General features: G+C 45.8%; 1 pseudogene; it reads left to right on the plus strand.

Moving 5' to 3' along the window:
• Nucleotides 1-23,023: 23,023 nt before the first annotated feature.
• Nucleotides 23,024-24,412, plus strand: LOC147975973 (uncharacterized; annotated as a pseudogene).
• Nucleotides 24,413-26,135: the final 1,723 nt, after the last annotated feature.

Consider the following 26,135-nt stretch of genomic DNA (forward strand, 5'->3'; position numbering starts at 1 on the left):
AGACCGACTCCTGCCTGCATCTACTACTATTACTCCACACATCGACCGCTATCCAACATGCATCTAGAGTATTAAGTTCATAAGAACAGATTAACGCCTTAGGTAAGATGACATGACGTAGAGGGATAAACTCAAGCAATATGATATAAACCCCATCTTTTTATCCTCGATGGCAACAATACAATACGTGTCGTTTCCCTTTCTATCACTGGGATCGAGCATCGCAAGATTGAACCCAAAGCTAAGAACTTCTCCCATTGCAAGAAAGATCAATCTAGTAGGCCAAACCAAACTGATAATTCGAAGAGACTTGCAAAGATACCCAATCATGCATAAAAGATTTCAGAGAAGAATCAAATATTGTTCATAGATAGACTTGATCATAAACCCACAATTCATCGGATCTCGACAAACACACCGCAAAAAGAGTTACATCGAATAGATCTCCACGAAGATCGAGGAGAAATTTGTATTGAAATACAAAGAGAGAGAGAGAAGAAGCCATCTAGCTACTACCTATGGACCCGAAGGTCTGAAGTAAACTACTCACACATCACCGGAGGGTCCATGGAGTTGATGTAGAGGCCCTTCGTGATCAATGCCCCCTCCGGCGGAGCTCCGAAAAAGGCCCCAAGATGGGATCTCTTGGGTACAGAAGGTTGCATCGGTGGAAATAGGGTTTCGTGGTGCTTCTGGATGTTTTCAGGGTATGTGAACATATATAGAAGGAAGAAGTAGGTCGGTTGAGCCACAAGGGGCCCACAAGGGGGGAGGGCGCGCCCAGGGGGGTAGGCGTGCCCCCTACCTCGTGGACTCCTCATCCGTTTCTTGACGTCCACTCCAAGTCCTCTGGATCATGTTTGTTCCAAAAATCACGCTCCCGAAGGTTTCATTCCGTTTGGACTCCGTTTGATATTCTTTTTCTGCGAAACACTGAAATAGGCAAAAAAACAGCAATTTGCACTGGGCCTTGGGTTAAAAGGTTAATCCCAAAAATAATATAAAAGTGTAAAATAAAGCCCATTAACATCCAAAACAGATAATATAATAGAATGGAACAATCAAAAATTATACATACGTTGGAGACGTATCAGAAGACTGTGAGGTTTCGGCGGCACTCCCGGTCCCTTTTCGTTTTGAACGACGACCTTGTGTAGGGGCCGCCCTTGAGGAGGTACGGTCCTTAAGCGCTGATCCTATTAAAATCTGGATCAGTGCAACAGATAAAAATGCAAAGATGGATTTTCTTGTAAAGAGCCCTCCGAATACTCACGATGTAGAAGGGATAGAGGCGGGGGTAGTCGACGGTGATAGCCACTTCCGAGCCGTCAAGGCTCACTTGATAAAACACCCCATCGTCGAACTCTATATATATGTCTGGATCCTCGCAAAAGCCAGGGTCTTCATCGCGGTTATGATCCTCTAGCTGTGGAGCGGGATAGTGGACGTCCTCGATCATCTTCCTCCATGACTATTTGTGGCAACAAAAAGGCAAAAATGATTAGTATCTGTAACAGCAAATAAAGAACACAGACGATCGAAATCTTACCCATTCAATGGGATTGTACATGGAATAGCCTTCCCAGTAGTTTAACCGGAGAAAATCTTCTTTCTCACCCTTGTACAGATCGGCCAAGATTGTGGCCAGTTCGGCTGGGGTAACCGGAGCCTTCCGTCTGTAGCGGGACGCGTCATCTTCTCCATTGTAACACCATAAGGGAGTTACTCTGGATTGGAGAGGCTAGACACACCTCTTTATCGCAATAGGCATGACCTCGACAATCGAGAGCTCGGTATGGGCTAGCAACCTGACCTTGCTGACCAACCTCTTTATCTCCGCACTGTCCTCCTCTTTGGGGCTTCGGGGACGCCAGTTGAGGTGCTTCTTTAAAGGAGCACTGGAAAATTCAGGAAGACTGTGCCGTATGGGGTCCGGAAGTGGGACATCGTCTATATAGAACCATTCCGAAGACCACTGTGGGTATACCTCTTTGGGAGTTCCAATGGGGGATCCGGATCCGGCTATGCGCCATACTTCGGCGCCGCCCACTTCAGATATGGAGCCTCCTCGATGGCGGGGAACGAGGTAAAACAACTTCTTCCACAATTCAAAATGGGCCTCAATGCCCAGGAACAGTTCGCAAAGGGCAACGAAACCTGAGATGTGTAGAATCGAACCTGGGGCGAGGTTGTGCAGTTGGATGCCGAAAAACTCTAATAGGCCCCTGAGAAAGGGATGGATCAAAAATCCTAGGCCCTGCAGCAGGAAAGGGACGAAGCACACTCTCTCCTCCTTATTGGGGTTGGGGAAATTCTCAGCCATCACATCGTTGCCAATTGAGGCCAATCCCGCTCGAACAGGGACTAGATCTGCAAGGGGGAGATAGACCTACGCCTGGAGACGGCTCAGCTGAAGATGAGGCACGGAGAAACTTTGCCAATCACCCTCTTGAGGGCCATGAGGGCGCGAAGAGGATCCTGTGGCACTGGCCATGTTGGAGAGCTTTGTTCGTGGCTAGTCTTGACGATTTTCCTTTTGCGCGGTGTGAGATGGCATTTGGGGATCTACATCTCCTTATATAGATACCGTCCAGGCGCGGTGAGGGGTTTATTTGCAAAAAAGCATGGACCGTTCGTATTCGCCTGGCGCGCGGAAATCGAAGCGACAAAAGGGAGGAATCATAAAAGACAGAAACGTCGAGGTTCCAGTCGGACTGTCGTTAATCTGAAGTATAATGAAGAACCCGCCTTGCAAAGCCGAAGACATAAGCCGGATACTACATCGTCATTGAAGGCAAGTTCGGGGGCTACTGAGGGAGTCCTGGATTAAGGGGTCCTCGGGTGTCCGGGTTGTGTGATATGGGCCGGACTGATGGGCCGTCAAGATACAAGGTAGAAGGCCTTCCCCCGTATCCGTACAGCACTCTCCTTTGCATGGATGGCAAAATTGGCGTCCGGGTGTATAGTTTACTTCTTTTGTAAACCGACTCTGTACAACCCTAGGCCCCTCCAGTGTCTATATAAACCGGAGGGTTTAGTCCGTAGAGGCTATCAGAATTCATATAGGCTAGACATCTAGGGTTTAGCCATTACGATCTCGAGGTAGATCGACTGTTGTAACCCCTATACTCATCAAATACAATCAAGCAGGATGTAGGGTTTTACCTCCATTAAGAGGGCTCGAACCTGGGTAAACATTGCGTCCCCTTTGTCTCCTGTTACCATCGATCCTCAGATGCACAGTTCGGGACCCCCTACCCGAGATCGGCCAGTTTTGACACCGACAGCGGCCCCTAAAGAATGTCATCTTAAGGCTGTGAAAAAGGATAGTGAGATATTTAATTCATACACCAAATTTTGGCATTTGGTATCCTAAGAGGTCTTGTTTTCATCTTGTTGGCTACTCCGATTCAGACTATGCCAGTGACAAGGTTGATAGAAAGTCCACTTTGGGTACTTATCAATTTCTTGGTAGATCTCTTGTGTCTTGGTCCTCCAAGAAACAAAACTCGGTATCCTTATCCACCGCTGAAGTGGAATACATTGCCGTCGGTTCATGTTGTGCTCAACTACCTTGGATGACCCAGACCCTTAAGGATTATGGGATATATGTGAAACATGTTCCCTTGCTTTGTGATAGTGAGAGTGCTATTAAGATTGCTCACAATCCCGTGCAACATTCTCGAACTAAGCATATTGAAGTTCGTCATCATTTCATTCGAGATCATGTTGCGAAAGTGGACATCAATCTTAAGCATGTTTGTACCGATAAGCAATTGGCGGATATATTCACCAAACCGCTTGATGAGAAAGTATTTTGCCATTTGAGAGGTGAATTGAATATCATTGATGCCTCAAACTTGGAGTAGAAACTCCATTTGATAAGTTCATGACTAAGTTCATGATAAGTTAAAGTTCAATTAATCATATTACTTAAGAACTCCCACTTAGATAGACATCCCTCTAGTCATCTAAATAATCATGTGATCCAAATCAACTAAACCATGTCCATTCATCACGTGAGATGGAGTAGTTTTCAATGGTGAACATCACTATATTGATCATATCTACTATATGATTCACGCTCGACCTTTCGGTCTCCAGTGTCCCGAGGCCATATCTGCATATGCTAGGCTCGTCAAGTTTAACCCGAGTATTCCGCGTGTGCAAAACTGGCTTGCACCCATTGTATGTGAACGTAGAGCTTATCACACCCGATCATCACGTGGTGTCTCGGCACGGCAAACTGTCGCAATGGTGCATACTCAGGGAGAACACTTATGCCTTGAAATTTAGTGAGAGATCATCTTATAATGCTACCGCCGAACTAAGCAAAATAAGATACATAAAGGATAAACATCACATGCAATCAATATAAGTGATATGCTATGGCCATCATCATCTTGTGCCTTTGATCTCCATCTCCAAAGCACCGTCATGATCACCATCATCACCAGCTTGACACCTTGATCCCCATCGAAGCATCGTTGTCGTCTCGCCAACTATTGCTTCTACGACTATCGCTACCGCTTAGTGATAAAGTAAAGCAATTACATGGCGATTGCATTTCATACAATAAAACGACAACCATATGGCTCCTGCCAGTTGCCAATAACTGTGTTAAAAAACATGATCATCTCATACAATAAAATTTAGCATCATGTCTTGACCATATCACATCACAACATGCCTTGCAAAAACAAGTTAGACGTCCTCTACTTTGTTGTTGCAAGTTTTACGTAGCTGCTACGGGCTGAGCAAGAACCGTTCTTACCTATGCATCAAAAAACACAACACGGTATAGTGATTGCTTTTTGATCTTCAGAAAGAACCCTGCTCATTGAATCCGATTCACTAAAGCTGGACAAACAGACACCCACTAGCCACCTGTGTGCGAAGCACGTCGGTAGAACTAGTCTCGCGTAAATGTATGCGTAATGTCGGTCTGGGCCGCTTCATCCAACAAAGCCGTTGAATCAAGAATGAACTAGTGACGGCAAGCAATATGTATATACCCACGTCCACAACTCCTTTGTGTTCTACTCGTGCATATAACATCTACGCATAAACCTGGCTCGGATGCCACTGTTCGGGAACACAGTAATTTCAAAAATATTCCTACTCACACGCAAGATCATGGTGATGCATAGCAACGAGAGGGGAGAGTATCGTCTACGTACCCTCGTAGACCGTAAGCGGAAGTATTATGACAATGCGGTTGATGTAGTCGTACGACTTCACGATCGACCGATCTAGCACCGAAGGTACGACACCTCCGCGATCTGCACACGTTCAGCTCGGTGACGTCCCGCGAACTCACGATCCAGTAGAGCTTCGAGGGAGAGTTTCGTTAGCATGACGGTGTGATGACGGTGATGATGTTGCTACCGGAACAGGGCTTCGCCTAAGCACCGCTACGATATGACCGAGGTGGATTATGGTGGAGGAGGGCACCGCACACGGCTAAAAGATCAATGATAAACTTGTGTGTCTATGGGGTGCCCCCCTTCCCCCGTAAATAAAGGAGTGGAGGAGGGGGAGGGCCGGCCCTCTCTATGGCGCGCCCTAGGGGAGTCCTACTCCCTCCGGGAGTAGGATTCCCCCCCCCCTTCCAAGTAGGAGTAGGAGAGGAAGGAAGGAGGAGAGAGGGAGGAAGGAAAGGGGGTCGGCCCCCTTCCCAATTCGGATTGGGCTTGGGGGCGCGCCTCCCTCTTTTCCCTTCCCTCTCCTCTATTCCACTAAGGCCCAATAAGGCCCATATACTGCCCGGGGGTTCCGGTAACCTCCCAGTACTCCGAAAAAATGCCCGAACCACTCGGAACCATTCCGATGTCCAAACATAGGCTTCCAATATATCGATCTTTATGTCTCGACCATTTCGAGACTCCTCGTCGTGTCCGTGATCAAATCCGGGACTCCGAACTACCTTCGGTACATAAAGACACATAAACTCATAATACCGATCGTCACCAAACATTAAGCGTGCGGACCCTACGGGTTTGAGAACTATGTAGACATGACCGAGACTCATCTCCGGTAAATAACCAATAGTGGAACCTAGATGATCATATTGGTTCCTACATATTCTACGAAGATCTTTATCGGTCAAACCGCATAACAACATACGTTGTTCCCTTTGTCATCAGTATGTTACTTGCCCGAGATTCGATCGTCGGTATCTCAATGCCTAGTTCAATCTCGTTACCGACAAGTCTTTTTACTCGTTCCGTAATGCATCATCCCGCAACTAACTCATTAGTCACATTGCTTGCAAGGCTTATAGTGATGTGCATTACCGAGAGGTCCCAGAGATACCTCTCCGATAGATGGAGTGACAAATCCTAATCTCGATCTATGCCAACTCAACAAACACCATTGGAGACACCTGTAGAGCATATTTATAATCACCCAGTTACGTTGTGATGTTTGATAGCACACAAGGTGTTCCTCCGGTATTCGGGAGTTGCATAATCTCATAGTCTGAGGAACATGTATAAGTCATGAAGAAAGTAGTAGCAATGAAACTGTAACGATCATCGTGCTAAGCTAACGGATGGGTCAAGTCAATCACATCATTCTCTAATGATGTGATACCGCTTATCAAATGACAACTCTTTGTCCATGGCTAGGAAACTTGACCATCTTTGATTAACGAGCTAGTCAAGTAGACGCATACTAGTGACACTCTGTTTGTTTATGTATTCACACATGTACTAAGTTTCCGATTAATACAATTCTAGCATGAATAATAAACATTTATCATGATATAAGGAAATATAAATAACAACTTTATCATTGACTATAGGGCATATTTCCTTCACCACCGAGTTCATTTGACCTAGCCACTGCCAGAAACCCTAGTCAATGCAGTCTCACCGATCGGGATATCGATCTCACCAAGATGGCCTTGCAAACTCTTTGTTACCTATTGTAATTATTTCGATCTCACCGAAATGTGCAATCGGTCCCGCCGACTTTGCTTGACCAACTTTCTGTTTTCTCGTTGCTGAAATCGATCTCACCGAGTTCATGCAACTGGTCTCACCAAGATGAGGTTTTGCCCTAACCCTAGCACATCGGTCCCACTGAGTTGATCATGTCGGTCCCACCGAGATTCCTAACGTTCACATTTTGAAATAAACTGGTCTCACCGAGTTCTTCTATTCGGTCTGACCGAGTTGGGTCAAATGTGTGTGACGGTTGGATTTTGTGTGGAGGATATATATACCCCTCCACCCCTTCTCCATTCAAGAGAGAGCCATCAGAACGTGCCTACACTTCCACTACTCGTTTTCTGAGAGTGAACCACCTACTCATGTGTTGAGACCAAGACATTCCAATCCAACCACAAGAATCTCGATCTCTAGCCTTCCCCAAGTTGCTTTCCACTCAAATCATCTTTCCACCATATCCAAATCTATGAGAGAGAGCTGAGTGTTGGGGAGACTATCATTTGAAGCACAAGAGCAAGGAGTTCATCATCATCACACCATCTATTACCTTTTGGAGAGTGGTGTCTCCTAGATTGGTTAGGTGTCACTTGGGAGCCTCTCACAAGATTGTGGAGTTGAACCAAGGAATTTGTAAGGGCAAGGAGATCGCCTACTCCGTGAAGATCTACCCGAGTGATGCAAGTCCTTCGTGGGCGATGGCCATGGTGGGATAGACAAGGTTGCTTCTTTGTGGACCCTTCGTGGGTTGAAGTCTCCATCAACGCGGACGTACGATAGCACCACCTATCGGAACCACGCCAAAAATCTCTATGTCTTCATTGTGTTTGGACACTCCAAATCCCATCCCTTTACTTTCTTGCAACTCGCATGCTTTACTCTTTCCACTGCTCATACTCTTGCCATGCTTTCTTGAAATGTACTGTGAATGCTTAAACTTGTGCTAAAACTCCACCTCAACTCGTAGAACTTAAAAATTGCCACTTTTGCTTGTTGAGGGTCTAATCACCCCCCCTCTAGACCCCTCTTCTCGATCCTTTCAGTTAGTGCGTATAGGCCAAAAGACCAACTGAGATCAAATACCCAATCTCGTTAAGCGCACTATTTTGATGTAACCACGGATGCCAACCAGGGACCAAGCCCACCTATCTCCTGGGTGGTCACAACCTGCCCTATCGCTCTGCCACAAAGTAACACTCGGGGCCATTGGGAACCCAGGCCCACCACTACCAAGGTGGAAACACCTGCCCCTTCAGCCCCCACATCCGAACATTAACATAAGTATGTAATAGTATATAGTATATACCTGTGATGACCTCCCGAAGTGATCACGGGCCGATAGTATAGCATGGCAGACGGACAAGAGTGTAGGGCCACAGATGTAATACTAGCAACCTATACTAAGAATTTAGGATTCCAGGTAAAGGTATCAACAGTAATAACAAGGACAGGCTATGCAATGGAATAGGATCATCCGAAAGCAGTAATAGCTACACTACTCTAATGCAAGAAGTAGAGAGAAGGAGTAGGCGATATCGGGATGATCAAGGGGGGTTTGCTTGCGTGGAAGCTCTGCTGAGAAGGAGTGGTTCTCAACACCGTAGTCGACCAGGGCAGCAGTGCCGTCAGTCTCAAGTCTACTGGAGAGAAGAGGGGGAAGAAACAATGAATACAATGCAAACAAATGCATGACGATGCATGACATGACAATAAGCGATGTTAGGTGTGACCTAACGCAGTACTAGGTGCTACCATCCGGGAAAGTATCCCGGTGTTTGGCATTTTGGACAGATGAAATAGATTGGTACGATTGCATGTTCGCTATGTTGGGGGCATGTGACAGACGAACAACCAGCGTATTCGGATTCGTCTCACCTTTCTGAGCAACTTTCATGTAAAAAATGCATCGAGTTACGGACATTTTTCTATTAATTTTCAAAGTAATAATCCAGAATTAATAGATTTTAATAATTAGAAAAAACAATTACTATGCCAGTATGACATCAGCATGATGTCAGCAGGTCCACAAGTTGAGCTGGTCAACTCTGGCATATGGGCCCGCTTGTCATTGTCTTAGTTTAACTAAATAGATGATTAACGTTAATTAATAGGATTAATGAAGTTAATTAATTGTTGCAATTATTAATAATATTTTCCTTTTAAAAAAATTGTTTGGGGCTGGGCCCATGTGTCTGTGGCCCATGGCCAAACGGGCGCAGGGGCATTGCGGGCGGAGCCAGGCGTGGCTGCGGGCGTCTGCCCGTTTGGGCACCTGCCCAAGCCACTAGGGGGCCCACCACCATAGGGCGCGGCCGCTGGTCGGAGCACGCGTGGGAGCGGTGGGGGCGTGGCGGGGTAGGCGACGCGCGGTGGCGTGCAAGGGCGCCGGCAGCAACTAACGGAAGCGGGTGCGGCAGGGGAACGCAGGGGGCAGTTGGGTGGCGCGGCGGCGAGCGATGGGCGGGCGTGGCCGCTACGAGGCACAAGGGGGGAGATGGTAGGGCGCATCAGCGGAGCCGGAGTGATGGACGGTCGCGCGTGCGCGGGCGAGCGGCAGAGCCGGAGTGAGGGGTCGCGGGCAAGCCGGGCCGCGGTGAGCGCGGCGTGGGCGTGCAGGGGGTTGATGGGGCGCGGGAAGCGAAGGCGCAGCCGGTGCGGTTGTGGCCGCGCGGGCGCGCGCGGTTCACTGCGACCGCGGGCAGGCGCAAGGGGAGAGGGGCGGTGACCGGCCAGGGGGAAGGCAAAGGGATAGAGGGGAGGCAGAGACCGACAGCCTCATCGACATTGCAGGTGACGCGAGGCGCGATGAGGCCCTTGCGAGGAGGATGAGGAGGTGATGACGACAGTGGGGCGGTCCGACGACAGCGGTTAGCGAGCTGTCGGGGACGGGCGGCGGCGTCGCGGCATCGGCGGGGTCGCCCCCCTACCCCTTGATCTCGATCCAGAATTGGGGGAGGGTGGGGGACGAGGGAGCGAGAGGGGAGGTGATTGGGGGAATAGGGGTGGAAACGGATCGGATGCGGATCAAATAGTGCTCTTACCATTTCCATTTTCATATTTTCAAAATGAATATGAATGTGAATACGGATGTTATCACATACGGATGTGGTTTCGGAATGGGTACGAATCATAGCGACATATTGCTTAAGTATATTAGTCAATAGCTATGTGACATGAAATAATCAACTTGTGACATGCAATAAGTCAATGATAAATAGGTTTACTATTTAATACTATTGTAATGCATAATAATTTCTAAGTTTAATCATAAAAAAGTAAAATTTGACCACTTATTTCGCTTTTATGTTGGACAATTGGAATCTTTGGGCTAGAATTTTGAAAATTACCTTCCATAATGTTATCAGGATACGGATATATCCACTTTCATATCCATATTTGTGTAAAAATCTCATATCATATTTTATTTTTATTTGTTAAATAAACTCGGATACAGATTATTTCTATTTCCATTTTTGGTTCAGATGCGGATGTTTCGAATACGAATAGGGCACTAATAGGCGCGGGCGCACCGGCCGAAAATTTTGGCCGGTCTATCCCTAACCATCGATTTAGTACAATGAGGTCACGTACGCACTGCACGATCCCCTTTCTTCCTCCCCTGGCATCTTTTTCTCTCAGGAAAAATCCAATCACACGGCCAGAAACGAGCGACACAGCCTGCCTCCAAGGACCGCCCCAACGCATCTCGACCTCCCTCATCGACGGCCGCCGCCCCTCGCCACCGTCGTCTTCTGCATTCCTTGCTGGCTACGCGCGTCTAGCAGCGTGCGCTCGTGGTTGTAGCTCCCCAATGGCTATGGTCATAGCTCCGGTGCGACGCAACAGCTCCGGTGGTGTCGTCACCAGTCACGGTACCCCAACAACGACCTCGTGGAAGTGTACTTTCCCTCAGGGAGCTAGCAGTAGCAAAATTGTTTGCCGCTCATAGCAAAAAGATGTGCCGCTTCCAACAAAAAAGTTCTCGCCTGTGCTGCCACCCCCGCCCATCGTAGCAAAACATGCTCACTGGTTAGTAGCTATTGCGGTTGCCATTTGAAGCAAAAACCATCACGGTTGTAGCACTAGATCGACGCCGATGATGGCTAGTAGCAAAACAAGGTGCTGGTTGTAGCAGAAAAGCGACACAGTTGTAGCAATGTTTCCACGCAGGGGGTGGGTTGTAGCAAAATGAGAGTCTGATTGTAACACAAACGCAACGTGGTTGTAGCAAAAAAAGGCGGTGGTAGCCGAAAAGACACCTTCGTCGTCATCCAGATCCGGTCGCATCTCTGCCATGAATGGATGTAGCAAAATTTCTCGTCGGTCGTAGCAAAAACTGATGACAATTGCAGCAAAAACTCGTCTCCGCCGTCACGGATCGTAGCTCTGCCATGGATGCATGTAGCGAAAAATGATGCTGGTTCCAGCACGCCACGATGCTGGTTCCAGCAAGCGGCGGCCATGGTCGCAGCTTGCCGGTGGCGATTCTCCCACAGATGCATCTTCGTCGGGCTCCGGTTGCAGCTCATTTCCCCACCCCCCACGTCGGAGCTTTTCAACAAGCGGTTGTGGAGATGGAGCTTGAAGATGACCACGCGGGGAAGAAGATAACGGAGGGTAGAGTATGATGCACCAGATAGGATGAGAGAAAAATAAATAGTCATGGTGGGCCTAGGGCACGTGGGTGGGCCGAGGAAAGGAAAAACAAACAGCGGAAAATGTGGATCGGGAGACATCCTAGTGCTAGATCCCTTCGCGATCGACTAGCGCGTGAGCGACCGGCCGAAACTGGTGTGAAATGTTTCCCATACGAATAGGCATTTTCTCGAATATGAATATTTCATATTTCGGATTATCCGCTACCACTTTCCACCCCTAGGGGGGAAGTGGGAGGGTCTGGGGCTAGGGTTTCTGTCGTGGTGGGGTTAAGGGGAGCGGGGGGGCTGGCCAGTTGGGCCAGTGGGGCCGTTGGGTTTCCCCCACTTTATTTTTTGTCTGTTTTATCTTTTCTTTTCAATTAATTTTCTTTTCTGCTTTATTTCTAGTTTCCTTTTGATTTAGTTCTATAAAAATTATCACTAGCACCTAAATTACTATTTATAAATATACTACTGCCACATTAATTCTTAACCCAAAATAAAATAGTTTAATATTTTATCAAATTAAATAGGCATTTATTTAATTGTTAGAACTACTGTTTTAAGTACTTTAGAGCCTTTAATTACATTATAAAGATGTGGATTCTCCACCATAATTACTTCTGATTTATTTGACACATTTAGAACATTTTAGTTTTAATGTTTGAAAACTTTTGTTGTTTGCCTTTATTTTAAATTTGAATTTGCATCGTATTTGTACCAATGTGAGATCAACAACAGTAATCGAGGTGACATGGCATCATTAGCAAAGGTCCATTGTAGCTTAATTATCCGGGCGTTACACGGTGGGCCTGCCAGGCGACTGCAAGGGCGACTACCTCGTGCTTCTGCTCCGATGATAGGCTCTCCCACATCACAGTAGAGATTGCGGTCATGGTGGATGCATGCAAGGAAGGAGGAGATGGAGCGAAAGTGTTGTGGTGTGGAGTTTAGCCGGGTGTGGACGCCTTTAAATAGCGGATTCCGATGAGGCCAAGAGTCCGAGTGCGTCAATGCGCGGCGCCGAAGTTCGTTACTCGGCCGGCGAGCCTGCCTAATGATGACATACGGACGGACGGGCATTGAACGAACATGGTAGATATCCGTCTTGTACAGTAAACATCGCTCCAACATGGAACGGGCGCGGACACCAGGGACACAGCGTGGGTGGCGCTCTTAGCCGCCGCACAGCTTCAATGTCGGCGCTAGTGAAAGGTCGCGTCTGCTCTGAACTAGCGTCATTGTGGAGCGGCCGCTCTACAGCGACAAGAATGAGGGCAGCTAGCATTGGGCGGGAAATGCACGCAGACAAAGGAGAAGGGTTTTGATGGGTCAGGGCAGTCAGGAGCGGGCGTGGCAGCGGTCCGCATGCCCACAAACCCCCCCCCCTCATTTTGTCTCTGGTTCGTAGAAAAGAAAAAAAAAACGTATCCGGACCGATCTCTGGACCGATACAGAACCGTAGCGGATGACAGAACACTCCGGACCGGACTGTGCGGTCCAGGGTCGGTGTTGGAGAATGCAGTAAAGATCACACTTCTAAGTAAGGATTGTTGGGAAACCGGGGGCATCGTGGGGTGGCGGCGTGCCTCGTGCGTATCGCATGGGGTAGCCCCTCCCGTTTCCCCCACTTTACGTTAAGCGGGTACTTATCCCTTGACCCCCTAGTCCCTATATAAAGCAATGAGGAGCTATAATTGTAATCTCTGATCATTGATTAATAAAGCTGGTCTCCTCCATATCTCTTTGTGTCATTTACTTTCGCGTGTTCGACTACTTCGTCTACGACTCTCCCTCTCGCTCCGCAACCTCGGACCGGACTCACCGGCGGAGTTGCGAAACACGTTATCAGCATGCTTCGCTCCATCAAATCTCCGTCAAGCCTGCGTCAAGCCTGCATCACGCAGGCTTTCATCGATCCCGCGGAGGTATAAGATCCGATCCCCCTTTTTGCAAAAATGGATTCCTCTCGTTACCGCGATTACGTTTTTGCGATTACTTTATTTTTCGGATTTCATCTACCTATGGTGTGGATTTTCCTCCCAAGAACCGAGCTGACGAATACGTTGCCGACCAATGTCGATGTTCTTGGACTAAGAGGAACTTGTTGACTGCACTATAGGGAGTCGGTACGCATCGCGATCCAGATGGTCGTGTTACCGCCGCAAAAGCACCAGATGTGCCATGCGCCGTCAGATTTCCAGATGAACGCGGCGAAGATCGCATCCCGAGACATACTGGAAGCGACCCCGCTGGTCGCCAGCGTCGCGCCGCTGGCTGCCGCCGCCGCGTCCTGCTGACGTTGCGCTCGCGCGCCCTGCTGGCTGCCGTCGCCGTGCGCCGTAGCGCAGCTGCCGTCGCCGTGCTCGTGTGCCCGTTGCACGCGCAGCCGCCACGCCCGGCTGGCACAACGCTGCTCCGAGGGCCGCCGTGCCTGCGCAGGCCTGCTAGCGCGCGCTCGCCGCCGCGAGCAGTGGCCGCCGCCACCGACACAAGCCGTGGCCGTAGTCGCAGCCGTCGCGAGCGCGCGCGCTGGCTAGCCCCGACTGTGACCTGCGTGCGTGCGTGTGCTACGTCTTGAGCTTGCGTTGGTTTTCCCCGAAGAGGAAGGGATGATGCAGCAGAGTAGCGCAAGTATTTCCCTCAGTTTTTGAGAACCAAGGTATCAATCCAGTAGGAGGCCACGCCCAAGTCCCTCGTACCTGCACAAAACGATAGCTACTCGCAACCAACGCGATTAGGGGTTGTCAATCCCTTCACAATCACTTACGAGAGTGAGATCTGATAGATATAATATTTTTGGTATTTTTGGTATAGAGATGCAAAGTGAAAAGTAAAAGCAAAGTAAAAAAGCAAAGCAAGATTAAAGTGATGGAGATTGATATGATGAGAATAGACCCGGGGGCCATAGGTTTCACTAGTGGCTTCTCTCAAGAGCATAAGTATTCTACGGTGGGTGAACAAATTACTGTTGAGCAATTGACAGAATTGAGCATAGTTATGAGAATATCTAGGCATGATAATGTATATAGGCATCACGTCCGTGACAAGTAGACCGAAACGATTCTGCATCTACTACTATTACTCCACTCATCGACCGCTATCCAGCATGCATCTAGAGTATTAAGTTAAAAACAGAGTAACGCCTTAAGCAAGATGACATGATGTAGAGAGATAAATTCATGCAATATGAAATAAACCCCATCTTGTTATCCTCGATGGCAATGATGCAATACGTGCCTTGCTGCCCCTTCTGTCACTAGGAAAGGACACCGCAAGATCGAACCCAAAGCTAAGCACTTCTCCCATGGCAAGAACTACCAATCTAGTTGGCCAAACCAAACGGATAATTCGAAGAGACTTGCAAAGATAACCAATCATACATAAAAGAATTCAGAGAAGATTCAAATATTATTCATAGATAGACTTGATCATAAACCCACAATTCATCGGTCTCAACAAACACACCGCAAAAAGAAGATTACATCGAATAGATCTCCACAAGAGAGGGGGAGAACTTTGTATTGAGATCCAAAAAGAGAGAAGAAGCCATCTAGCTACTAACTATGGACCCGAAGGTCTGAGGTAAACTAATCACACTTCATCGAAGAGGCTATGATGATGTAGAAGCCCTCCGCGATGACGGCCCTCTCCGGAACAGGCCCCAAGATGGAATCTCGTGGATACAGAAAGTTGCAGCGGTGGAATTAGGTTTTTGGCTCCTGTTCTGATCGTTTGGGGTGCGTAGGTATATATAGGAGGAAGGAGTACGTCGGTGGAGCTCCGAGGGGCCCACGAGGCAGGGGGCGCGCCCTAGGGGGGCGCGCCCCCCACCCTCGTGACCGCCTCTCTGATGCCTTGGCGTAGGGTCCAAGTCTCCTGGATCACGTTCGGTGAGAAAATCACGTTCCTGAAGGTTTCTTTCCGTTTGGACTCCGTTTGATATTCCGTTTCTTCGAAACACTGAAATAGGCAAAAAACAACAATTCTGGGTTGGGCCTCCGGTTAATACGTTAGTCCCAAAAATAATATAAAAGTGGAAAATAAAGCCAATTATAGTCCAAAACAGTAGATAATATAGCATGGAGCAATCAAAAATTATAGATACGTTGGAGACGTATCAGGCATCCCCAAGCTTAATTCATGCTCGTCCTCGAGTAGGTAAATGATAAAAAGAGAATTTTTGATGTCGAGTGCTACTTGGCATAATTTCAATGCAAATCTTCTTAATTGTGATATGAATATTCAGATTCAAAAGATTTAAGACAAAAGTTTATATTGACATAAAAATAATAATACTTCAAGCATACTAACAAAGCAATTATGTCTTCTCAAAATAACATGGCCAAAGAAAGTTATCCCTACAAAATCATATAATCTGGCTATGCTCTATCTTCACCACACAAAGTATTTAAATCATGCACAACCCCGATGACAAGCCAAGGAATTGTTTCATACTCTAACTTTTTCAAAACTTTTTTAATCTTCACGCAATAGATGAGCGTGAGCCATAGATATAGCACTATAGGTGGAATAGAATGGTGGTTGTGGAGAAGACAAAAAGGAGAAGATAGTCTGACATCAACTAGGCGTATCAACGGGCTATGGAGATGCCCATCAATAGATATCAATGTGAGTGAGTAGGGATTGCCATGCAACGGATGCACTAGAGCTATAAGTATATGAAAGCTCAAAAAGAAACTAAGTGGGTGTGCATCCAACTTGCTTGCTCATGAAGACCTAGGGCAATTTGAGGAAGCCCATCATTGGAATATACAAGCCAAGTTCTATAATGAAAGATCCCCACTAGTATATGAAAGTGATAACATGAGAGACTCTCTACTATGAAGATCATGGTGCTACTTTGAAGCACAAGTGTGGTAAGAGGATAGTAACATTGTCCCTTCTCTCTTTTTCTCTCATTTTTTTATTTTTTTTTTAATTTTTTTTAATTTTTATTTTTATTTGGGCCTTTTCTCTTTTTTTATGGCCTCTCTTTTTATTTGGGCTTCTTTGGCCTCTCTTTTTTCGTCCGGAGTCTCATCCCGACTTATGCGGGAATCATAGTCTCCATCATTCTTTCCTCACTAGGACAATGCTCTAATAATGATGATCATCACACTTTTATTTTTCTTACAACTCAACAATTACAACTCGATACTTAGAACAAAATATGACTCTATATGAATGCCCCCGGCGGTGTACCGGGATATGCAATATGACAATGATGAATGTGTCATGATAAACGGAACGGTGGAAAGTTGCATGGCAATATATCTCGGAATGGCTATGGAAATGCCATGATAGGTAGGTATGGTGGCTGTTTTGAGGAAGGTATATGGTGGGTGTATGATACCGGTGAAAGGTGCGCGGTATTAGAGAGGCTAGCAAAGGTGGAAGGGTGAGAGTGCGTATAATCCATGGACTCAACATTAGTCATAAAGAACTCATATACTTATTGCAAAAATATAGAAGTTATCAAAGCAAAGTATTACGTGCATGCTCCTAGGGGGATAGATTGGTAGGAAAAAACCATCGCTCGTCCCCGACCGCCACTCATAAGGAAGACAATCAATAAATAAATCATGCTCCGACTTCATCACATAATGGTTCACCATATGTGCATGCTACGGGAATCACAAACTTTAACACAAGTATTCTTTAAATTCACAACTACTCAACTAGCATGACTTTAATATTATCACCTCCATATCTCAAAACAATTATCATGCTTCAATTTTTTTAGTATTCAACACACTCAAAAGAAAGTTTCACAAATCTTGAATACCAAGCATATTATTATTAAGCAAATTACCATGCTATTAAGAGACTCTCAAAATAATTTAAGTGAAGCATGAGAGATCAATAGTTTCTTTAAAACAAATCCACCACCGTGCTCTAAAAGATCTAAGTGAAGCACATAGAGCAAAATTATAACGCTCAAAAGATATAAGTGAAGCACATAGAGCAAAACTACATAGCTCAAAAGATATAAGTGAAGCACATAAAGTATTCTATCAAATTTTAATTCATGTATGGGTCTCTCAAAAGGTGTGTACAGCAAGGATGATTGTGGCATACTAAGACACAAAGACACAAATAATACAAGACGCTCCAAGCAAAACACATATCATGTTGGTGAATAAAAATATAGCTCCAAGTAAATTACCGATGGAAGTGGACGAAAGAGGGGATGCCTTCCGGGGCATCCCCAAGCTTTGACTTTTTGGTGTCCTTGGATTATCTTGGGGTGCCATGGGCATCCCCAAGCTTAGGCTCTTGCCACTCTTTGTTCCATAATCCATCAAAAGAATTCACCCAAAACTTGAAAGCTTCACAACACAAAACTTAAAGTAGAAAACTCGTGAGCTCCGTTAGCGAAAGAAAACAAAAGACCATTTCAAGGTACTGTAATGAACTCACTCTTTATTTATATTGGTGTTAAACCTACTGTATTCCAACTTCTATATACTTTATAAACTATTTTTCTAACCATAGATTCATCAAAATAAGCAAACAACATACGAAAAACAGAATCTGTCAAAAACAGAACAGTCTGTAGTAATCTGTAGCTAGCGCAATATCTGGAACCCCAAAAGTTCTAAAATAAATTTCTGGACGTGAGAAATTTATCTATTAATCGTCTACAAAAATAATTAACTAAATAGCACTCTTCAAATAAAAATGACAGCAGTTCTCGTGAGCGCTAAAGTTTCTGTTTTTTACAGCAAGTTCAACAAGACTTTCCCCAAGTCTTCCCAACGGTTCTACTTGGCACAAACACTAATTAAACACAAAAAACACAACCAAAACAGAGGCTAAATAATTTATTTATTACTAATCTGGAGCAAAAAGCAAGGAATAAAAATAAAATTGGGTTGCCTCCCAACAAGCGCTATCGTTTAACGCCCCTAGCTAGGCATAAAAGCGAGGATAGATCTAGGTATTGCCATCTTTGGTAGGCAATCCATAAGTGGCTCTCATGATAGTTTCATATGGCAATTTTATTTTCTTTCTTGGAAAGTGTTCCATGCCCTTTTTTAATGGAAATTGAAATCTAATATTCCCTTCCTTCATATCAATAATCACACCAACCGTTCTAAGGAAAGGTCTACCAAGAATAATAGGGCAAGAAGGATTGCAATCTATATCAAGAACAATGAAATCTACGGGCACATGATTCCTATTTGCAACAATAAGAACATCATTAATCCTTCCCATAGGTTTCTTAATAGTAGAATCTGCAATATGCAAGTTTAGAGAGCAATCATCAAAATCGTGGAAATCTAGCAAATCACACAAGTTTTGGGGATAGTGGAGACACTAGCACCCAAATCACACAAAGCATAAAACTCAAGATCTTTAATTTTAATTTTAATAGTTGGTTCCCACTCATCATAGAGTTTTCTAGGGATAGAAACTTTCAACTCAAGTTTTTCTTCATAAGATTGCATCAAGGCATCAATAATATGTTCGGTGAAGGCTTTATGTTGACTATAAGCATGTGGAGAATTTAGCACGGATTGCAACAAGGAAATACAATCAATTAAAGAGCAACTTTCATAATTAAATTCCTTGAAATCCAATATAGTGGGTTCAGCAACATCTAGATTTTTATTTCTTTCAATCCCACTTTCATCAATTTCATCATAAAGGTCTAAATACTCCGAATTTTTAGAACGCCTTCTAGGTAAAGGAAGATCATATTCAGTTTCATCAAGATTCATATTGCAAAATAAAGATTTAATAGGAGACACATCAATAACTTTTAGATCTTCATCTTGATTTTCATAGGAATTGGAAGAACACGCTTTAATAAAGGCATCTTTGGAAGCACGCATCCTAGCGGTTCTTTCCTTGCACTCATCAATGGAAATTCTCATGGCTTTGAGAGACTCATTGATATCATGCTTAGGAGGAATAGATCTAAGCTTTAAAGAATCAACCTCAAGAGAAATTCTATCAACGTTTCTAGCCAAATCATCAACTTTAAGCAATTTCTCTTCAAGCAAAGCATTAAAATTCTTTTGTGAATTCATAAACTCTTTAACACTATTCTCAAATTCAGAGGGCATCTTATTATAATTTCCATAAGAGTTATTGTAGGAATTCCCATAATTATTAGAAGGATTACTAGGATATGGCCTAGGATTAAAATTCCCTCTATAAGCGTTGTTACCAAAATTATTCCTACCAACAAAATTCACATCCGTAGATTCATTGTTATTCTCAATCAAAGTAGACAAAGGCATATCATTAGGATCAGAAGAAACACTCTTAGTAGCAAATAATTTCATAAGTTTATCCATCTTTCCACTCAACACATTGATTTCTTCTATCGCATGCACTTTTTTATTAGAAGATCTTTCAGTATGCCATTGAGAATAATTAACCATAATATTATCTAGGAGTTTAGTAGCATCTCCTAAAGTGATTTCCATAAAAGTGCCTCCCGCGGCCGAATCTAAAAGATTTCTAGAAGCAAAATTCAATCCGGCATAACAAATTTGTATAATCATCCACAAATTCAAACCATGAGTAGGGCAATTACGTATCATTAATTTCATTCTCTCCCAAGCTTGTGCAACATGTTCATGATCAAGTTGCTTAAAATTCATAATATCGTTTCTAAGAGAGATGATCTTAGCGGGAGGGAAATACTTAGATATAAAAGCATCTTTGCACTTGTTCCAAGAATCAATACTATTCTTAGGCAAAGACGAAAACCAAGCTTTAGCACGATCTCTAAGCGAAAAAGGAAATAGCTTCAATTTAAGGACATCATTATCGACATCTTTTTTCTTTTGCATATCACATAAATCAACGAAGCTATTTAGATGAGTAGCGGCATCTTCACTAGGAAGGTCGGCGAATTGATCTTTCATAACAAGATTCAACAAAGCAGTATTGGTTTCACAAGATTCAGTATTGGCAAGAGGAGCAATCGGAGTGCTAAGGAAATCATTATTATTGGTATTGGTGAAGTCACACAATTTGGTAGTATCTTGAGCCATCGCGATAAACAAGCAAACTAGCACACGAGCAAACAAAAAGGCAAGCGGGCAAAAGAGGCAAATAGAGGGGGAGGATAGAGAGAGAGGGCGAATAAAACGGCAAGGGTGAAGTGGGGGAGAGGAAAACGAGAGGCAAATGGCAAATAATGTAATGCGAGAGATAGGGATTGTGATGGGTACTTGGTATGTTGAATTTTTGCGTAGACTCCCCGGCAAGTGCGCCAGAAATCCTTCTTGCTATGTCTTGAGCTTGCGTTGGTTTTCCCCGAAGAGGAAGGGATGATGCAGCAGAGTAGCGCAAGTATTTCCCTCAGTTTTTAAGAAGCAAGGTATCAATCCAGTAGGAGGCCACGCCCAAGTCCCTCGTACCTGCACAAAACGATAGCTACTCGCAACCAACGCGATTAGGGGTTGTCAATCCCTTCAAGGTCACTTACGAGAGTGAGATCTGATAGATATAATATTTTTGGTATAGAGATGCAAAGTGAAAAGTAAAAGCAAAGTAAAAAAGAAAAGCAAGATTAAAGTGATGGAGATTGATATGATGAGAATAGACCCGGGGGCCATAGGTTTCACTAGTGGCTTCTCTCAAGAGCATAAGTATTCTACGGTGGGTGAACAAATTACTGTTGAGCAATTGACAGAATTGAGCATAGTTATGAGAATATCTAGGCATGATAATGTATATAGGCATCACGTCCGTGACAAGTAAACCGAAACGATTCTGCATCTACTACTATTACTCCACTCATCGACCGCTATCCAGCATGCATCTAGAGTATTAAGTTAAAAACAGAGTAACGCCTTAAGCAAGATGACATGATGTAGAGAGATAAATTCATGCAATATGAAATAAACCCCATCTTGTTATCCTCGATGGCAATGATGCAATACGTGCCTTGCTGCCCCTTCTGTCACTGGGAAAGGACACCGCAAGATCGAACCCAAAGCTAAGCACTTCTCCCATGGCAAGAACTACCAATCTAGTTGCCCAAACCAAACGGATAATTCGAAGAGACTTGCAAAGATAACCAATCATACATAAAAGAATTCAGAGAAGATTCAAATATTATTCATAGATAGACTTGATCATAAACCCACAATTCATCGATCTCAACAAACACACCGCAAAAAGAAGATTACATCGAATAGATCTCCACAAGAGAGGGGGAGAACTTTGTATTGAGATCCAAAAAGAGAGAAGAAGCCATATAGCTACTAACTATGGACCCGAAGGTCTGAGGTAAACTACTCACACTTCATCGGAGAGGCTATGATGATGTAGAAGCCCTCCGCGATGACGGCCCTCTCCGGCGGAGCTCCGGAACAGGCCCCAAGATGGGATCTCGTGGATACAGAAAGTTGCGGCGGTGGAATTAGGTTTTTGGCTCCTGTTCTGATCGTTTAGGGTGCGTAGGTATATATAGGAGGAAGGAGTACGTCGGTGGAGCTCCGAGGGGCCCACGAGGCAGGGGGCGCGCCCTAGGGGGCGCCCCCCACCCTCGTGACCGCCTCTCTGATGCCTTGGCGTAGGGTCCAAGTCTCCTGAATCACGTTCGGTGAGGAAATCACGTTCCCGAAGGTTTCATTCCGTTTGGACTCCGTTTGATATTTCGTTTCTTCGAAACACTGAAATAGGCAAAAAACAACAAGTCTGGGCTGGGCCTCCGGTTAATAGGTTAGTCCCAAAAATAATATAAAAGTGGAAAATAAAGCCCAATATAGTCCAAAACAGTACATAATATAGCATGGAGCAATCAAATATTATAGATACGTTGGAGACGTATCAGCGTGCGTGGCCGCCGCCGCGAGCGCGCGCGCGCTGGCCAGCCCGGCCGCGCCCTGTGTGGCCGCCGCCGTCGCGAGTACGTGCGATGGCGCGCCCGGCCGCGTCGTGGCCGCTGGCTGCACTGGCCGGCCCTGGTCGCCGCTCCGGCGAGCCGCGCATGCCTGGCCAGCCCCGACCGCGCCCGCGTGCGCACCGCCGCCGCACCCCGATGCGGGCGCTAGGGGAAACCCTAGCGTCGCTACGGGAAAGGCCGCCGGCTGCTGGGCCGGCCCGACTGGCTCCTGGGCCGGATGGGCCGCGGCTGTGGGGATCCCTCCACACAAAAAAAGGGGGTGCCGGCTGTAGCGCGGGATTTTTGCGATTTAGCCCCCGTAGTTTCCAGATTTTACGCAAGTTTTATACCTGCTGTAATATTTCACGTAGAAGCCCCTGGAACTGTCTGTTTTCACAAAAAACACGTATTTGCGCTTAAAATGCCTCGGGAATTCAATTTTTGGGCTAGTTTTGACATACGAGATGCGCTTAACATGCTATCCTTTGTAACATGATATTATTATATGATTGTACTGTTGTTGATTAATTGTTTAGCACTCTTAATCATTTAGTAAGTCATATAATAGCATGTTTTAAATATTGGAACGTCATTTTAATTGAATAAGTTTATCAACATCGCATTTGTGCAAAAGATTACCTGCTGTAATCTCATGATTTTTGCATAAATTGCAGATGGCCGGAATTGTCCACAAGGAGTTTGCTGATTTGGCCAGACGGGGATGAACTACCTGTCATGGGCTTTAGACTGTGAGATTTGTCTCCAAGGCAGAACCCTCCTGAGGGCGATCGGTAAGGGGACCCAGCTGGCCCCCACCGATCCCAAGTTTGAAACTGAGAATGCGCAGGCTCAGTATTTTCTCCGTCATCACCTGTCACCAACTCTGAAAGATGAGTATATGGATTAACGGAGTGCTTCTGGCCTTTTGACCACTCTTAAGCAGCGGTTTGAGCGGCTGAAGTACATTGTTAAGCCATGTGTAGAGGCAGAGTGGATCCGTCTGAGGTTTGCGGACTTCAAGATGGTTGGGGAGTACAATTCGGCTCTACACCAGATTTGTACGACTCTTCAGATGTGTGGTACTCAGATTACCGACACTCAGAAGATTGAGAAAACCCTATCCACATTCCACCCTGACGCGTTCCTGTCCGCACGGAACTACCGCCAGGGCAACTACATGAGGTATTCAGAGTTGATTGACGTCCTCCAGGTGGCAGAGGCATAGGACGAGGTTCTGAAAAAGAACTTTGCCGCGCAACCACTTGGGGGGAGTTCTCGCCAAGAGGTGAATGCTCTCAAAGTTCGCAAGCCTCAACAGAAGAAGAGGGGCCGCAAGGGCAAGAAGAAGGGCCCTCAGCCCTCCGCCCCGCCTAAGCAGCAAAAGCCGGGCAAGGGGGGGCAGAGGCCTCGGGACTTCTTCCGGTGTGGCTCGGTGGAGCATTTCTCCCACCAGTGCCGCGCACCATAGGAGGTCGTTGATGCATATAAGGCTCGGAAGGCGCATGAGACACACCTCGCCTTGGTTCAGGAGGGAACACCACTGGCGCCCATGGCGGCTCCCGTGACGATCTCTACGCCCCCTGCTGCGCCCATCGCGGCGACCCCCGTGGTGCCCATCGCGACAGCTTTGGCGGTCTCTACCGATGCCCACGTCGCCATGGAGGTTGACCATATGGTCACCTCGGCGGCGGCGCCGCCACTAGATATTGATGCTGCCTCCAAGATGATTTCTAAGGAGGATCAGCTCACTAGTATGGAGATTGTGGCTGAAGTGAATGGCTTCTTCACCGAGTCCACTTAGCATACCTCTTTGGTTATCATGATTCCGTGATTTGATACAATAAAATTGAATAAATTCGATTTGGTTGTAAGCTCTATGAGAGCATAAACTTATTCTTTACTTTGGCGATTGGATGACATTTATTTCATTCATTTATTCCATTATTTATACATGATAGCATGTTATGTTCTGAGATGTGTGCATTTATTTTTAATGTATTTCTTCCTCATTACATTAATTAGATGTCATATTTTAGAACGCGTGTGATGCCCGAATGGAGGAAACGTGCCTTGCCGATAGCGCCACCACTCATACCATTTTACGAGAAACTTAGTACTTTGAGTCCATTAAAAAATCTCCGGGAAGTATTATGACAATCGCCGGCTGCGGTTCTCACATAGTTGGCTCCGGGCGAGCCACTATTATACTTCCTATGGGAACAACTTTGATCATTAATGATGCGTTGTTGTACCCGGAGTCGACTCGTACTCTTTTGAGCTTTAGAGACATCCGCGCTAATGGTTACCATATTGAGACCGATGATGAAAACGGCAAGGAGTGCCTACTCATCACAAAGCGGGATGCAAGTGGTAAACATGTTATCGAAAGGCTTCCTTCGTTTGACACAGGGCTATAATACACTAACATAGTAGCACCGCCCGTGTACACTACCCTTAAGACCGTCTTTAGAAGCTCTGAACTCTTCTGCCTCTGGCACGATAGGTTAGGCCACCCCGGACTTAGGATGATGAGAAATGTAATAAACAACTCGCATGGTCATAATGTTAACGTGAAGAACTTCCCGAATCCCGATGATTTTGTGTGCTCCGCATGCGCTAAGGGGAAGTTAGTCATTAGGCCACCGCCCCTCAAGGTGAGGGATGAAATCCCCGCGTTCTTGGAGCGTATCCAAGGGGACATATGCGGTCCAATTCAGCCCCTCATGGGGCCGTTTCGGTACTTCATGGTGCTCATTGATGCTTCCTCTAAATGGTCCAATGTTTGCCTGCTGTCAACACGGAACCATGCCTTTGCAAATCTGATCTCTCAGATCATACAAATGAGGAATAATTTCCCGGATTATCGTATAAAGTCTATTCGAATGGACAACGCCGGAGAATTTACTTCAAAGGCATTCGATGATTATTGCATGGCAATGGGAATCAAAGTTGAGCACTCGGTATCGCATGTTCATACACAAAATGGACTTGCCGAGGCATTAATTAAAAGAATTAAATTCATCGCCCAACCGCTCCTTCAGGGTTGTAATTTACCAACTACATGTTGGGGCCACGCAGTGTTACACGCGGCCAATCTCATCAACTTTAGACCGTCGGCCTACAACATCCACTCTCCTGTTCAGCTTGCGCAAGGGTCGGCACCGAAAATTTCCCACCTTCGCAGGTTCGGTTGCCAGGTATATGTACCAATACCACCCCCTCAGCGATCGGCGATGGGCCCGCTCTGTAAGTCAGGGATATACGTTGGTTATGAGACTGTGTCCATAATCAGGTATCTGGACCCCATGACAGGTGACTGTCACACGGCCCGTTTTGCTGATTGCATTTTTGACGATGATCTTTTCTTGACTTTAGGGGGAGAGAATCAACCCCTTGATGCTAAAAGTCAAGAAATCGCGTGGCAAGCCACGGGGATCCACGCTCATGACCCGCGCACTGTTGAGACTGAGAGAGAAGTCCAAAAGATAATAGATTTGCAGTCATTAGCAAATCAACTGCCTGACCACTTTAGTGACTTAAATACTGTGACAAAATCGCATGTGCATGCGCGTAATGCACCGAAAAGGGTTGAAATACCGAAGAAAAATGATGGTATACCCGCTCCCGTCCAAAGGCCTAAAAGGACGAGAGATCCGGCTTCTCAAATCCCAAGTACTCGGGGATGCCCGACGA

This window comes from Triticum urartu, chromosome 4A (assembly GCF_056163025.1).
Source record: "Triticum urartu cultivar PI428250 chromosome 4A, HENAU_Tu73, whole genome shotgun sequence".
NCBI classification, from domain to species: domain Eukaryota; kingdom Viridiplantae; phylum Streptophyta; class Magnoliopsida; order Poales; family Poaceae; genus Triticum; species Triticum urartu.